The 16621-nt window shown below is 45.7% G+C and overlaps 6 non-coding genes and 2 pseudogenes across 6 annotated transcripts; all 8 read right to left on the bottom strand.

Moving 5' to 3' along the window:
* Window positions 1-1235: 1235 nt before the first annotated feature.
* Window positions 1236-1499, bottom strand: LOC130333737 (U2 spliceosomal RNA; annotated as a pseudogene).
* Window positions 1500-2675: 1176 nt separating this feature from the next.
* On the bottom strand, window positions 2676-2866 carry LOC130333860 (U2 spliceosomal RNA). Its single transcript, XR_008875914.1, has one exon. It is a non-coding gene; the product is annotated as a U2 spliceosomal RNA (small nuclear RNA).
* A 2068-nt stretch (window positions 2867-4934) lies between these two features.
* Window positions 4935-5125, bottom strand: LOC130333859 (U2 spliceosomal RNA). The gene has a single exon (XR_008875913.1). It is a non-coding gene; the product is annotated as a U2 spliceosomal RNA (small nuclear RNA).
* Window positions 5126-7230: 2105 nt separating this feature from the next.
* On the bottom strand, window positions 7231-7421 carry LOC130333858 (U2 spliceosomal RNA). The gene has a single exon (XR_008875912.1). It is a non-coding gene; the product is annotated as a U2 spliceosomal RNA (small nuclear RNA).
* A 2068-nt stretch (window positions 7422-9489) lies between these two features.
* On the bottom strand, window positions 9490-9680 carry LOC130333857 (U2 spliceosomal RNA). The gene has a single exon (XR_008875911.1). It is a non-coding gene; the product is annotated as a U2 spliceosomal RNA (small nuclear RNA).
* A 2075-nt stretch (window positions 9681-11755) lies between these two features.
* LOC130333856 (U2 spliceosomal RNA) lies at window positions 11756-11946 on the bottom strand. Its single transcript, XR_008875910.1, has one exon. It is a non-coding gene; the product is annotated as a U2 spliceosomal RNA (small nuclear RNA).
* A 2093-nt stretch (window positions 11947-14039) lies between these two features.
* On the bottom strand, window positions 14040-14224 carry LOC130333868 (U2 spliceosomal RNA). Its single transcript, XR_008875921.1, has one exon. It is a non-coding gene; the product is annotated as a U2 spliceosomal RNA (small nuclear RNA).
* A 1444-nt stretch (window positions 14225-15668) lies between these two features.
* Window positions 15669-15779, bottom strand: LOC130333823 (U2 spliceosomal RNA; annotated as a pseudogene).
* Between the last annotated feature and the right edge of the window lie 842 nt (window positions 15780-16621).

Here is a 16621-nt window from a genome sequence, read left to right as displayed (position 1 = left end):
TGAACCCCCATCACTCCTCCTCTTGCATATAAGACAATATTTCAGATCTGCATATGAAAACAACACGCCTACCTTTGTTGCACATAGCTGCCTGCCTGTCTCTAGTTACCCCACTGGCTGTAGCTGCGTCCCTTCCGACATGGAATAACACCAACTGTAACGATAAACTGAAAATTAACAGTATAAACCTGCATCATTTTGGACTCTGGTATTTGCTGAATCCGGGTGACCTGACAATCGATGGTGGTGCCGCTGGTGATTCTGGCCTTCTTGGAATCTGTTGGGCCTATGTGTTAGCTCACACATCACTTGGGTATCCATGGTAACTACCACAACATGGTCATCTGCAGTTTACATCTAGCCCGTGGCATTGAATGGCATTTTAAAAGTGCTAAGGGTCCTGGTGCAATAATTCTCCCATGAGGATCAGCCTCAACGGCTTTGTAGATTGCACTCATGTCAGCAACTCCATATACATTTTTTTTTCTTCATGCTTCTTTCTTCATCCTTTTTTCTTTCTGTAATTCAGACTTTCATTCATTCGATCTCTCTCACTCACTTGCTTTAACTCATTTGTTCTCACTCACTCACTCACTCACTCACTCAATCACTCACTCACTCATTCACTCTCACTCACTCTCACTCTCTCACTCACTCGCTCACTAAGTCAGTCTCTCTCTCTCTCTCTCTTTTTCTTTTTATATATATTTTTTTCCGTCTTCTTCTTCTTCTTCTTCTTCTTCAGACCCTGTCATAGCACTAATGCCTTTCCAATACCACCAGCAGATGGAGACACTCCATTGCAACATTGGTTGTGAGCAGCAGTTTCTAAAAACAAATGCCTCATGGCGGATTTCCCATCCATCAATGGATGGTAAATTTTGTTTTTATCATTCACTGACCACAGAAACCAATGCATGGTCAAGCAACAGCAATGACACACCCTTGTGTATAGGCATGAGACCCTCATGTCATTTAACAGGATTCAGCACCACCCACAAGACTGCTACCTGTCATGTCATGTCAAACCTGCACAGGTGTGCTAGATTATTATTATTTAGTTTTATTTTATTTTTTTACACCAATCAGTGTGCAAACATGGTCATTAAAACGCTAAATGAATAGACGTTCATAAACCAGTCAGTGCAACTCATCATTTTGGTCTCCAATTCTCAAACTCAAATTCTCACCCACGGAGGATTAAATGAGAATCTTTCTTGTTTAACACTGGAATGGGGTGGTGCACTGTTCACTACCCGAAGATACTGCCACATCGGGTCAATGCATAGGGCGACAGAAGCAAGCTTCCAAATCAGCTCCCTTTCTCAAAAATCCATTTAATTTATGGTCCCCAGATAGGGAACGTATGTATCAGTATGTGCTCACAAGTCACCCAAGTGCAAGTATTCACACAAAAAAAAACGTGCCTCAGGATGCGATCTGTCGCAAGATCCTTTCTTTTTTTACACTTGATCTAAGCCAAAAGGCCTAGAGGGGATAACCGGGAAAGGGGTGGACCCAACCATGTCCCCTTCATGAGCACTCACATTACTCATAGGAATGGAAGGAAGGCTGGCAGCCAACCAGCCTCCCATACACTTTCTGGGTGGGTGGCAGTCAGCCACCCATACATACATACAGCACAGGCTAAACCCACATCATCACTTAAAAAAAGGACAGGCGACCATTGCACTCTGATGGAGCATTTAGCAATGCAATCCATAGCCTGGCTTTTGCCTGAACCCCCATCACTCCTCCTCTTGCATATAAGACAATATTTCAGATCTGCATATGAAAACAACACGCCTACCTTTGTTGCACATAGCTGCCTGCCTGTCTCTAGTTACCCCACTGGCTGTAGCTGCGTCCCTTCCGACATGGAATAACACCAACTGTAACGATAAACTGAAAATTAACAGTATAAACCTGCATCATTTTGGACTCTGGTATTTGCTGAATCCGGGTGACCTGACAATCGATGGTGGTGCCGCTGGTGATTCTGGCCTTCTTGGAATCTGTTGGGCCTATGTGTTAGCTCACACATCACTTGGGTATCCATGGTAACTACCACAACATGGTCATCTGCAGTTTACATCTAGCCCGTGGCATTGAATGGCATTTTAAAAGTGCTAAGGGTCCTGGTGCAATAATCCTCCCATGAGGATCAGCCTCAACGGCTTTGTAGATTGCACTCATGTCAGCAACTCCATATACATTTTTTTTTCTTCATGCTTCTTTCTTCATCCTTTTTTCTTTCTGTCATTCAGACTTTCATTCATTCGATCTCTCTCACTCACTTGCTTTAACTCATTTGTTCTCACTCACTCACTCACTCACTCACTCAATCACTCACTCACTCATTCACTCTCACTCACTCTCACTCTCTCACTCACTCGCTCACTAAGTCAGTCTCTCTCTCTCTCTCTCTTTTTCTTTTTATATATATTTTTTTCCGTCTTCTTCTTCTTCTTCTTCTTCTTCTTCTTCTTCTTCTTCTTCAGACCCTGTCATCGCTCCAACAGCGGCCAGACACAAGCAGAAGCAGCAGAAGCAGCAGCAGCACCACCTTTTGTTTTTTGGCTGCAGCAGCAGCAAGGCCCACAGGGCTGGCTAGCTGGCTAGCCAGCAAGCAGGTAGCAATGAAAGTAGGAATCTTTCTTTTTAACCCTGTAAGGGGGTGGTGCACTGTACCCGAAGATACTGCCATATCGGGTCAATGCATAGGGCGACGGAAGCAAGCTTCGAAATCGGCCCCCGTTCTCAAAAATCCATTTAATATATGGTCCCCAGATAGGGGACGTATCAGATATTAAACTGATAAGAACAGATACTACACTTGATCTTAGCCAAAAGGCCGAGAAGCGATAACCGTGAAAGGGGCGGGCCCAACAAGGTGCCCTTCATGGGCACTATCACTGCTTGCTGTCAGGGAGGCTGCCAGACAATTTTCCATGCACACTCTGGGCTGGGGGGCAGTCAACCACCAGTACACACAGCAGAACCTAAACCCATACCATTATTGCTAAGCAGCAAGACAGGGGCCCATTGCACTCCCACAGGGCCTTTTTAAATGCAATCCATAACCCGGATTTGCCAGGAACCCTTCTTACTCCTCCTACTTGCATGTGACACTGGGCTTAGGATCTGCATAGGAAACACACACACAAGCACACACCTACCTTTGTTGCCTGCAGATGCCTCCTTGGCTGTCCCCAAACGGTATCAAACCAACACCCACGGGAAGCTGTAAGCATAGAGGACATGCCTGCACCCCATTGGACTTACCTGTGTGGGTTAAACCCGGGTTATTTGACAACCTATGGCGGTGATGGTTCTGCTCAGGCAGAGCAGTGCTGATGCTCCTCATAAAGCTGTCGCTGCTGTGAAGGTTCTAGGTGACATCACAAATCCCTATGGTTACATACACAACAAAGCTGGGTTGTTGTTGTTTACACTCTGCAAGGCCTGTGGAAGTGAGTGACATCATAGCACTGTAGTTCTGAGGGTTCTAGATGGATGCAACAATCTCCTGTTGCTTCTATGAAGGCCATAATAGATGACATCACCAAACAGCTCCATAGTCACATACACAGCAAAGGAGAGATGTTGTTTACACCTAGTGATGTCAGTGGTATTGAGTGACATCACAGCACAGTGCTAAGGCTCCTGGGCCTGGACACAGCAGCGGCTGCAATATCTCAACGGAGAATACGTTTATATATATGTGTGTGTGTGCGCGTATATATATATATATATATATTTCTCCGCCGAAATCACTTTTAAACCCATTTCCAACTTTTTTTCCCTTCTCTTCCTCTTACTTTTTTTTCACGTTTTTTTACGTTTTTCTCCTTTTCGCCTCTTTTCTGGGCGTATTATTCTTCTTTTTCTTCTTTTTTTTCGTCTAATGCATACCCCATCAGTGCAGCAATGCTTATTCAATACCGCCAGCAGATGGAGACACTGGGGGATAATTTTCTAAGGATTTATACTGATTTTTCCTGTCTGAATTTGTCGCACAGAAAGTTGCAGGCCAAATATGTGTGACATTTCTGCGACTTTAGCTTCTAGAGCATTTTTACAACATTATACATAGGTGCTGAATACATAAAAAGCGACTGTTCAGCGACAGACAAGTCGCATCGGCTGAAAGTAGGCCAGAATGTCAGTCCATGTTGGAGCAGGTTTAGATACAGTCTAAAGTATAGATCTCAAAGTCTGTGCACAGAATTTAGCAAGGGCCTCGCACCTTCTGATGCATCAGGTAGGTGCACAATAGCATAGCCTAACCCTCTGTACTTTGGTCTATATTGATGCGGGACATAGACAGCCAGCTGATGACCAATCCATTAGTGCAATGGATGGCTGGAAGCATTTGTCTTTGCCTTTGCAATACCACAGAAGCAATGCATGGTCAATGTACAGCAATGACACACCTGTGTGAACAGCCAGGAGACCCCCCCCCCCCCCCATGTTATGTTACATAGTTACATAGTTAGTACGGTCGAAAAAAGACATATGTCCATCAAGTTCAACCAGGGAATTAAGGGGTAGGGGTGTGGCGCGATATTGGGGAAGGGATGAGATTTTATATTTCTTCATAAGCATTAATCTTATTTTGTCAATTAGGAACATTCAGCACCCACCCGCTATCAAGGCAGCTGCCTATCATGTCATGCCCTACCTGCACAGGTGTGCTGGCTACTCAAATGATCCAATTAAGGAGGCCATTTAGTCAGCAGCAGCAGAAGTCCTGTGCCTGGACGCTCCAACAGCGGCCAGACACAAGCAGAAGCAGAAGCAGCAGAAGCAGCAGCAGCACCACCTTTTGTTTTTTGGCTGCAGCAGCAGCAAGGCCCACAGGGCTGGCTAGCTGGCTAGCCAGCAAGCAGGTAGCAATGAAAGTAGGAATCTTTCTTTTTAACCCTGTAAGGGGGTGGTGCACTGTACCCGAAGATACTGCCATATCGGGTCAATGCATAGGGCGACGGAAGCAAGCTTCGAAATCGGCCCCCGTTCTCAAAAATCCATTTAATATATGGTCCCCAGATAGGGGACGTATCAGATATTAAACTGATAAGAACAGATACTACACTTGATCTTAGCCAAAAGGCCGAGAAGCGATAACCGTGAAAGGGGCGGGCCCAACAAGGTGCCCTTCATGGGCACTATCACTGCTTGCTGTCAGGGAGGCTGCCAGACAATTTTCCATGCACACTCTGGGCTGGGGGGCAGTCAACCACCAGTACACACAGCAGAACCTAAACCCATACCATTATTGCTAAGCAGCAAGACAGGGGCCCATTGCACTCCCACGGGGCCTTTTTAAATGCAATCCATAACCCGGATTTGCCAGGAACCCTTCTTACTCCTCCTACTTGCATGTGACACTGGGCTTAGGATCTGCATAGGAAACACACACACAAGCACACACCTACCTTTGTTGCCTGCAGATGCCTCCTTGGCTGTCCCCAAACGGTATCAAACCAACACCCACGGGAAGCTGTAAGCATAGAGGACATGCCTGCACCCCATTGGACTTACCTGTGTGGGTTAAACCCGGGTTATTTGACAACCTATGGCGGTGATGGTTCTGCTCAGGCAGAGCAGTGCTGATGCTCCTCATAAAGCTGTCGCTGCTGTGAAGGTTCTAGGTGACATCACAAATCCCTATGGTTACATACACAACAAAGCTGGGTTGTTGTTGTTTACACTCTGCAAGGCCTGTGGAAGTGAGTGACATCATAGCACTGTAGTTCTGAGGGTTCTAGATGGATGCAACAATCTCCTGTTGCTTCTATGAAGGCCATAATAGACGACATCACCAAACAGCTCCATAGTCACATACACAGCAAAGGAGAGATGTTGTTTACACCTAGTGATGTCAGTGGTATTGAGTGACATCACAGTACAGTGCTAAGGCTCCTGGGCCTGGACACAGCAGCGGCTGCAATATCTCAACGGAGAATACGTTTATATATATGTGTGTGTGTGCGCGTATATATATATATATATATATATATATATATATATATATATATATATATATATATTTCTCCGCCGAAATCACTTTTTAACCCATTTCCACCTTTTTTTCCCTTCTCTTCCTCTTACTTTTTTTTCACGTTTTTTTACGTTTTTCTCCTTTTCGCCTCTTTTCTGGGCGTATTATTCTTCTTTTTCTTCTTTTTTTTCGTCTAATGCATACCCCATCAGTGCAGCAATGCTTATTCAATACCGCCAGCAGATGGAGACACTGGGGGATAATTTTCTAAGGATTTATACTGATTTTTCCTGTCTGAATTTGTCGCACAGAAAGTTGCAGGCCAAATATGTGTGACATTTCTGCGACTTTAGCTTCTAGAGCATTTTTACAACATTATACATAGGTGCTGAATACATAAAAAGCGACTGTTCAGCGACAGACAAGTCGCATCGGCTGAAAGTAGGCCAGAATGTCAGTCCATGTTGGAGCAGGTTTAGATACAGTCTAAAGTATAGATCTCAAAGTCTGTGCACAGAATTTAGCAAGGGCCTCGCACCTTCTGATGCATCAGGTAGGTGCACAATAGCATAGCCTAACCCTCTGTACTTTGGTCTATATTGATGCGGGACATAGACAGCCAGCTGATGACCAATCCATTAGTGCAATGGATGGCTGGAAGCATTTGTCTTTGCCTTTGCAATACCACAGAAGCAATGCATGGTCAATGTACAGCAATGACACACCTGTGTGAACAGCCAGGAGACCCCCCCCCCCCCCCATGTTATGTTACATAGTTACATAGTTAGTACGGTCGAAAAAAGACATATGTCCATCAAGTTCAACCAGGGAATTAAGGGGTAGGGGTGTGGCGCGATATTGGGGAAGGGATGAGATTTTATATTTCTTCATAAGCATTAATCTTATTTTGTCAATTAGGAACATTCAGCACCCACCCGCTATCAAGGCAGCTGCCTATCATGTCATGCCCTACCTGCACAGGTGTGCTGGCTACTCAAATGATCCAATTAAGGAGGCCATTTAGTCAGCAGCAGCAGCAGAAGTCCTGTGCCTGGACGCTCCAACAGCGGCCAGACACAAGCAGAAGCAGAAGCAGCAGAAGCAGCAGCAGCACCACCTTTTGTTTTTTGGCTGCAGCAGCAGCAAGGCCCACAGGGCTGGCTAGCTGGCTAGCCAGCAAGCAGGTAGCAATGAAAGTAGGAATCTTTCTTTTTAACCCTGTAAGGGGGTGGTGCACTGTACCCGAAGATACTGCCATATCGGGTCAATGCATAGGGCGACGGAAGCAAGCTTCGAAATCGGCCCCCGTTCTCAAAAATCCATTTAATATATGGTCCCCAGATAGGGGACGTATCAGATATTAAACTGATAAGAACAGATACTACACTTGATCTTAGCCAAAAGGCCGAGAAGCGATAACCGTGAAAGGGGCGGGCCCAACAAGGTGCCCTTCATGGGCACTATCACTGCTTGCTGTCAGGGAGGCTGCCAGACAATTTTCCATGCACACTCTGGGCTGGGGGGCAGTCAACCACTAGTACACACAGCAGAACCTAAACCCATACCATTATTGCTAATCAGCAAGACAGGGGCCCATTGCACTCCCACGGGGCCTTTTTAAATGCAATCCATAACCCGGATTTGCCAGGAACCCTTCTTACTCCTCCTACTTGCATGTGACACTGGGCTTAGGATCTGCATAGGAAACACACACACAAGCACACACCTACCTTTGTTGCCTGCAGATGCCTCCTTGGCTGTCCCCAAACGGTATCAAACCAACACCCACGGGAAGCTGTAAGCATAGAGGACATGCCTGCACCCCATTGGACTTACCTGTGTGGGTTAAACCCGGGTTATTTGACAACCTATGGCGGTGATGGTTCTGCTCAGGCAGAGCAGTGCTGATGCTCCTCATAAAGCTGTCGCTGCTGTGAAGGTTCTAGGTGACATCACAAATCCCTATGGTTACATACACAACAAAGCTGGGTTGTTGTTGTTTACACTCTGCAAGGCCTGTGGAAGTGAGTGACATCATAGCACTGTAGTTCTGAGGGTTCTAGATGGATGCAACAATCTCCTGTTGCTTCTATGAAGGCCATAATAGACGACATCACCAAACAGCTCCATAGTCACATACACAGCAAAGGAGAGATGTTGTTTACACCTAGTGATGTCAGTGGTATTGAGTGACATCACAGCACAGTGCTAAGGCTCCTGGGCCTGGACACAGCAGCGGCTGCAATATCTCAACGGAGAATACGTTTATATATATGTGTGTGTGTGCGCGTATATATATATATATATATATTTCTCCGCCGAAATCACTTTTAAACCCATTTCCACCTTTTTTTCCCTTCTCTTCCTCTTACTTTTTTTTCACGTTTTTTTACGTTTTTCTCCTTTTCGCCTCTTTTCTGGGCGTATTATTCTTCTTTTTCTTCTTTTTTTTCGTCTAATGCATACCCCATCAGTGCAGCAATGCTTATTCAATACCGCCAGCAGATGGAGACACTGGGGGATAATTTTCTAAGGATTTATACTGATTTTTCCTGTCTGAATTTGTCGCACAGAAAGTTGCAGGCCAAATATGTGTGACATTTCTGCGACTTTAGCTTCTAGAGCATTTTTACAACATTATACATAGGTGCTGAATACATAAAAAGCGACTGTTCAGCGACAGACAAGTCGCATCGGCTGAAAGTAGGCCAGAATGTCAGTCCATGTTGGAGCAGGTTTAGATACAGTCTAAAGTATAGATCTCAAAGTCTGTGCACAGAATTTAGCAAGGGCCTCGCACCTTCTGATGCATCAGGTAGGTGCACAATAGCATAGCCTAACCCTCTGTACTTTGGTCTATATTGATGCGGGACATAGACAGCCAGCTGAGGACCAATCCATTAGTGCAATGGATGGCTGGAAGCATTTGTCTTTGCCTTTGCAATACCACAGAAGCAATGCATGGTCAATGTACAGCAATGACACACCTGTGTGAACAGCCAGGAGACCCCCCCCCCCCCCCATGTTATGTTACATAGTTACATAGTTAGTACGGTCGAAAAAAGACATATGTCCATCAAGTTCAACCAGGGAATTAAGGGGTAGGGGTGTGGCGCGATATTGGGGAAGGGATGAGATTTTATATTTCTTCATAAGCATTAATCTTATTTTGTCAATTAGGAACATTCAGCACCCACCCGCTATCAAGGCAGCTGCCTATCATGTCATGCCCTACCTGCACAGGTGTGCTGGCTACTCAAATGATCCAATTAAGGAGGCCATTTAGTCAGCAGCAGCAGAAGTCCTGTGCCTGGACGCTCCAACAGCGGCCAGACACAAGCAGAAGCAGAAGCAGCAGAAGCAGCAGCAGCACCACCTTTTGTTTTTTGGCTGCAGCAGCAGCAAGGCCCACAGGGCTGGCTAGCTGGCTAGCCAGCAAGCAGGTAGCAATGAAAGTAGGAATCTTTCTTTTTAACCCTGTAAGGGGGTGGTGCACTGTACCCGAAGATACTGCCATATCGGGTCAATGCATAGGGCGACGGAAGCAAGCTTCGAAATCGGCCCCCGTTCTCAAAAATCCATTTAATATATGGTCCCCAGATAGGGGACGTATCAGATATTAAACTGATAAGAACAGATACTACACTTGATCTTAGCCAAAAGGCCGAGAAGCGATAACCGTGAAAGGGGCGGGCCCAACAAGGTGCCCTTCATGGGCACTATCACTGCTTGCTGTCAGGGAGGCTGCCAGACAATTTTCCATGCACACTCTGGGCTGGGGGGCAGTCAACCACCAGTACACACAGCAGAACCTAAACCCATACCATTATTGCTAAGCAGCAAGACAGGGGCCCATTGCACTCCCACGGGGCCTTTTTAAATGCAATCCATAACCCGGATTTGCCAGGAACCCTTCTTACTCCTCCTACTTGCATGTGACACTGGGCTTAGGATCTGCATAGGAAACACACACACAAGCACACACCTACCTTTGTTGCCTGCAGATGCCTCCTTGGCTGTCCCCAAACGGTATCAAACCAACACCCACGGGAAGCTGTAAGCATAGAGGACATGCCTGCACCCCATTGGACTTACCTGTGTGGGTTAAACCCGGGTTATTTGACAACCTATGGCGGTGATGGTTCTGCTCAGGCAGAGCAGTGCTGATGCTCCTCATAAAGCTGTCGCTGCTGTGAAGGTTCTAGGTGACATCACAAATCCCTATGGTTACATACACAACAAAGCTGGGTTGTTGTTGTTTACACTCTGCAAGGCCTGTGGAAGTGAGTGACATCATAGCACTGTAGTTCTGAGGGTTCTAGATGGATGCAACAATCTCCTGTTGCTTCTATGAAGGCCATAATAGACGACATCACCAAACAGCTCCATAGTCACATACACAGCAAAGGAGAGATGTTGTTTACACCTAGTGATGTCAGTGGTATTGAGTGACATCACAGCACAGTGCTAAGGCTCCTGGGCCTGGACACAGCAGCGGCTGCAATATCTCAACGGAGAATACGTTTATATATATGTGTGTGTGTGCGCGTATATATATATATATATATATATATATATATATATATTTCTCCGCCGAAATCACTTTTAAACCCATTTCCACCTTTTCTTCCCTTCTCTTCCTCTTACTTTTTTTTCACGTTTTTTTACGTTTTTCTCCTTTTCGCCTCTTTTCTGGGCGTATTATTCTTCTTTTTCTTCTTTTTTTTCGTCTAATGCATACCCCATCAGTGCAGCAATGCTTATTCAATACCGCCAGCAGATGGAGACACTGGGGGATAATTTTCTAAGGATTTATACTGATTTTTCCTGTCTGAATTTGTCGCACAGAAAGTTGCAGGCCAAATATGTGTGACATTTCTGCGACTTTAGCTTCTAGAGCATTTTTACAACATTATACATAGGTGCTGAATACATAAAAAGCGACTGTTCAGCGACAGACAAGTCGCATCGGCTGAAAGTAGGCCAGAATGTCAGTCCATGTTGGAGCAGGTTTAGATACAGTCTAAAGTATAGATCTCAAAGTCTGTGCACAGAATTTAGCAAGGGCCTCGCACCTTCTGATGCATCAGGTAGGTGCACAATAGCATAGCCTAACCCTCTGTACTTTGGTCTATATTGATGCGGGACATAGACAGCCAGCTGATGACCAATCCATTAGTGCAATGGATGGCTGGAAGCATTTGTCTTTGCCTTTGCAATACCACAGAAGCAATGCATGGTCAATGTACAGCAATGACACACCTGTGTGAACAGCCAGGAGACCCCCCCCCCCCATGTTATGTTACATAGTTACATAGTTAGTACGGTCGAAAAAAGACATATGTCCATCAAGTTCAACCAGGGAATTAAGGGGTAGGGGTGTGGCGCGATATTGGGGAAGGGATGAGATTTTATATTTCTTCATAAGCATTAATCTTATTTTGTCAATTAGGAACATTCAGCACCCACCCGCTATCAAGGCAGCTGCCTATCATGTCATGCCCTACCTGCACAGGTGTGCTGGCTACTCAAATGATCCAATTAAGGAGGCCATTTAGTCAGCAGCAGCAGAAGTCCTGTGCCTGGACGCTCCAACAGCGGCCAGACACAAGCAGAAGCAGCAGAAGCAGCAGCAGCACCACCTTTTGTTTTTTGGCTGCAGCAGCAGCAAGGCCCACAGGGCTGGCTAGCTGGCTAGCCAGCAAGCAGGTAGCAATGAAAGTAGGAATCTTTCTTTTTAACCCTGTAAGGGGGTGGTGCACTGTACCCGAAGATACTGCCATATCGGGTCAATGCATAGGGCGACGGAAGCAAGCTTCGAAATCGGCCCCCGTTCTCAAAAATCCATTTAATATATGGTCCCCAGATAGGGGACGTATCAGATATTAAACTGATAAGAACAGATACTACACTTGATCTTAGCCAAAAGGCCGAGAAGCGATAACCGTGAAAGGGGCGGGCCCAACAAGGTGCCCTTCATGGGCACTATCACTGCTTGCTGTCAGGGAGGCTGCCAGACAATTTTCCATGCACACTCTGGGCTGGGGGGCAGTCAACCACCAGTACACACAGCAGAACCTAAACCCATACCATTATTGCTAAGCAGCAAGACAGGGGCCCATTGCACTCCCACGGGGCCTTTTTAAATGCAATCCATAACCCGGATTTGCCAGGAACCCTTCTTACTCCTCCTACTTGCATGTGACACTGGGCTTAGGATCTGCATAGGAAACACACACACAAGCACACACCTACCTTTGTTGCCTGCAGATGCCTCCTTGGCTGTCCCCAAACGGTATCAAACCAACACCCACGGGAAGCTGTAAGCATAGAGGACATGCCTGCACCCCATTGGACTTACCTGTGTGGGTTAAACCCGGGTTATTTGACAACCTATGGCGGTGATGGTTCTGCTCAGGCAGAGCAGTGCTGATGCTCCTCATAAAGCTGTCGCTGCTGTGAAGGTTCTAGGTGACATCACAAATCCCTATGGTTACATACACAACAAAGCTGGGTTGTTGTTGTTTACACTCTGCAAGGCCTGTGGAAGTGAGTGACATCATAGCACTGTAGTTCTGAGGGTTCTAGATGGATGCAACAATCTCCTGTTGCTTCTATGAAGGCCATAATAGACGACATCACCAAACAGCTCCATAGTCACATACACAGCAAAGGAGAGATGTTGTTTACACCTAGTGATGTCAGTGGTATTGAGTGACATCACAGCACAGTGCTAAGGCTCCTGGGCCTGGACACAGCAGCGGCTGCAATATCTCAACGGAGAATACGTTTATATATATGTGTGTGTGTGCGCGTATATATATATATATATATATATATATATATATATATATATATATATTTCTCCGCCGAAATCACTTTTAAACCCATTTCCACCTTTTTTTCCCTTCTCTTCCTCTTACTTTTTTTTCACGTTTTTTTACGTTTTTCTCCTTTTCGCCTCTTTTCTGGGCGTATTATTCTTCTTTTTCTTCTTTTTTTTCGTCTAATGCATACCCCATCAGTGCAGCAATGCTTATTCAATACCGCCAGCAGATGGAGACACTGGGGGATAATTTTCTAAGGATTTATACTGATTTTTCCTGTCTGAATTTGTCGCACAGAAAGTTGCAGGCCAAATATGTGTGACATTTCTGCGACTTTAGCTTCTAGAGCATTTTTACAACATTATACATAGGTGCTGAATACATAAAAAGCGACTGTTCAGCGACAGACAAGTCGCATCGGCTGAAAGTAGGCCAGAATGTCAGTCCATGTTGGAGCAGGTTTAGATACAGTCTAAAGTATAGATCTCAAAGTCTGTGCACAGAATTTAGCAAGGGCCTCGCACCTTCTGATGCATCAGGTAGGTGCACAATAGCATAGCCTAACCCTCTGTACTTTGGTCTATATTGATGCGGGACATAGACAGCCAGCTGATGACCAATCCATTAGTGCAATGGATGGCTGGAAGCATTTGTCTTTGCCTTTGCAATACCACAGAAGCAATGCATGGTCAATGTACAGCAATGACACACCTGTGTGAACAGCCAGGAGACCCCCCCCCCCCCCATGTTATGTTACATAGTTACATAGTTAGTACGGTCGAAAAAAGACATATGTCCATCAAGTTCAACCAGGGAATTAAGGGGTAGGGGTGTGGCGCGATATTGGGGAAGGGATGAGATTTTATATTTCTTCATAAGCATTAATCTTATTTTGTCAATTAGGAACATTCAGCACCCACCCGCTATCAAGGCAGCTGCCTATCATGTCATGCCCTACCTGCACAGGTGTGCTGGCTACTCAAATGATCCAATTAAGGAGGCCATTTAGTCAGCAGCAGCAGAAGTCCTGTGCCTGGACGCTCCAACAGCGGCCAGACACAAGCAGAAGCAGAAGCAGCAGAAGCAGCAGCAGCACCACCTTTTGTTTTTTGGCTGCAGCAGCAGCAAGGCCCACAGGGCTGGCTAGCTGGCTAGCCAGCAAGCAGGTAGCAATGAAAGTAGGAATCTTTCTTTTTAACCCTGTAAGGGGGTGGTGCACTGTACCCGAAGATACTGCCATATCGGGTCAATGCATAGGGCGACGGAAGCAAGCTTCGAAATCGGCCCCCGTTCTCAAAAATCCATTTAATATATGGTCCCCAGATAGGGGACGTATCAGATATTAAACTGATAAGAACAGATTTTTTTTTTAAGTTAACCCTCAGAACTCCATCAGAGCTCTAAGTTCTTATTTGAGCTTGATTTTTTTTGTTCATCATCAGGAAAACCCGTTTTTCTTTATTTCTTTATCTTTTTTAACAATAAAATAAACCATATTTAAAACATAAAAAAAATATTTAACCAAAACTAACCATGCAATATTTCACCAAAGAGGATTACCAAAAGGTCATTCCTCTTCTCCATGCAAAAACCATCAAGAACTCTAGGAAACCACAAGTTATTGCACCTCTCTGCATCTCACTTTTAGCTGGAACCGCCAGCCATGCCGGAACTTTGTATGTTTCCACAAATCTATCCACATCTGCGTGAAACGAACGATAAACTTTATCCCTTGCTTCATTTATTTTGTATCCCAATCTTTCTTTTAGACTACCCAAATCCTTGTCAAAGGCCTTTTTCTCTTTATTTGTCACACTCTCGAAAACAACATCAAGAGAGCCTCCATACCTTACCGGTATAAATTCATCTTCTTCATTTTCTTTCCTTTTCTTCTCCTCCACCACTTTTCTAGTTGGAGCTTCTTCCCCTTCCGGTTCTTCACTCACTTCAATTGCCTCCTCTCTATTTCTTTTCATACCCTCCTTCTTCTTCTTCTTCCTCTTAGGACACGTGCCTACCAGATGCCCCTCATCACCACATAGGTGGCATTTTTTCTTTTCTTTACATGCTTCTGGTTCATGGCCTTCTCCTTGACATTTATAGCACCACAAGATGTCGCAGAAATCTTTCCTATGCCCGTACTTCTTACACTTTCGACAAAAGTCGTCCATGCCAGAAAAGAACAGGTCCCCATTTACTGTACCAATCTTAAAACGACCAGGCGGATACATTAGCCTTCCATCAGGTGCTTTCTGAAACTTCACTTGAAATTTCCACTTCGTCGTCCAAAGACCGAATTGATTATATATCTTGCCTTTTGGCTTCACCTCCTCACAGAATCTGGAAAGGAACAAAACAATCTCCTCTTCTGGAATATACGGACTGTACATCCTTACAGTTAGAAGTCTTTCCTGCGTCGGAAAATGGGGAGTAATCTCTACCCCTCCCAATACAGGGTGCGACTTCCACAGCAATGCTTTATTGCAGAACATACCACAGTCCTCCTCCGAAACCAGAACCACGTCATAGATACCACTTCTTGGAAATTCCAGCATGGATAATATATGTTCCTTCTTCAGCTCAAAGAGCTTGAACAAAATCTCTTCCACTACGAAAAATAAGCCTCTCTCCTTCTCAGGGTCCAAAAGAGTAACACGAACTCCATTTCGTAGTCTGGCGTAGCTAGGTACACCTATAGCAGGATCTTCTGTCTTGCCAGCCTCCTCCATCGCAGAACAAAACACCTCCCCTACTGCAAGCAGGTAGGTGGTGATCGCTTCTCGTTGCCCGGGGACTAAGCCGCTACCCTGATGTCAGCAAGGGGGTTTAGTCCCACCAAAAGGTGGAACGATCCCCCAGGGAAAAGGAGCGGGTACCCCGGGCACCTTCCAGCCAGATCAAGCAAGCAAATACTACACTTGATCTTAGCCAAAAGGCCGAGAAGCGATAACCGTGAAAGGGGCGGGCCCAACAAGGTGCCCTTCATGGGCACTATCACTGCTTGCTGTCAGGGAGGCTGCCAGACAATTTTCCATGCACACTCTGGGCTGGGGGGCAGTCAACCACCAGTACACACAGCAGAACCTAAACCCATACCATTATTGCTAAGCAGCAAGACAGGGGCCCATTGCACTCCCACGGGGCCTTTTTAAATGCAATCCATAACCCGGATTTGCCAGGAACCCTTCTTACTCCTCCTACTTGCATGTGACACTGGGCTTAGGATCTGCATAGGAAACACACACACAAGCACACACCTACCTTTGTTGCCTGCAGATGCCTCCTTGGCTGTCCCCAAACGGTATCAAACCAACACCCACGGGAAGCTGTAAGCATAGAGGACATGCCTGCACCCCATTGGACTTACCTGTGTGGGTTAAACCCGGGTTATTTGACAACCTATGGCGGTGATGGTTCTGCTCAGGCAGAGCAGTGCTGATGCTCCTCATAAAGCTGTCGCTGCTGTGAAGGTTCTAGGTGACATCACAAATCCCTATGGTTACATACACAACAAAGCTGGGTTGTTGTTGTTTACACTCTGCAAGGCCTGTGGAAGTGAGTGACATCATAGCACTGTAGTTCTGAGGGTTCTAGATGGATGCAACAATCTCCTGTTGCTTCTATGAAGGCCATAATAGACGACATCACCAAACAGCTCCATAGTCACATACACAGCAAAGGAGAGATGTTGTTTACACCTAGTGATGTCAGTGGTATTGAGTGACATCACAGCACAGTGCTAAGGCTCCTGGGCCTGGACACAGCAGCGGCTGCAATATCTCAACGGAGA

Source organism: Hyla sarda, unplaced genomic scaffold (genome assembly GCF_029499605.1).
Source record: "Hyla sarda isolate aHylSar1 unplaced genomic scaffold, aHylSar1.hap1 scaffold_416, whole genome shotgun sequence".
Classification (NCBI taxonomy): Eukaryota; Metazoa; Chordata; class Amphibia; order Anura; family Hylidae; genus Hyla; species Hyla sarda.
The sequence above is the reverse complement of the archived record's forward strand: the minus strand, read 5'-3'. Positions and strand labels throughout refer to the sequence as shown.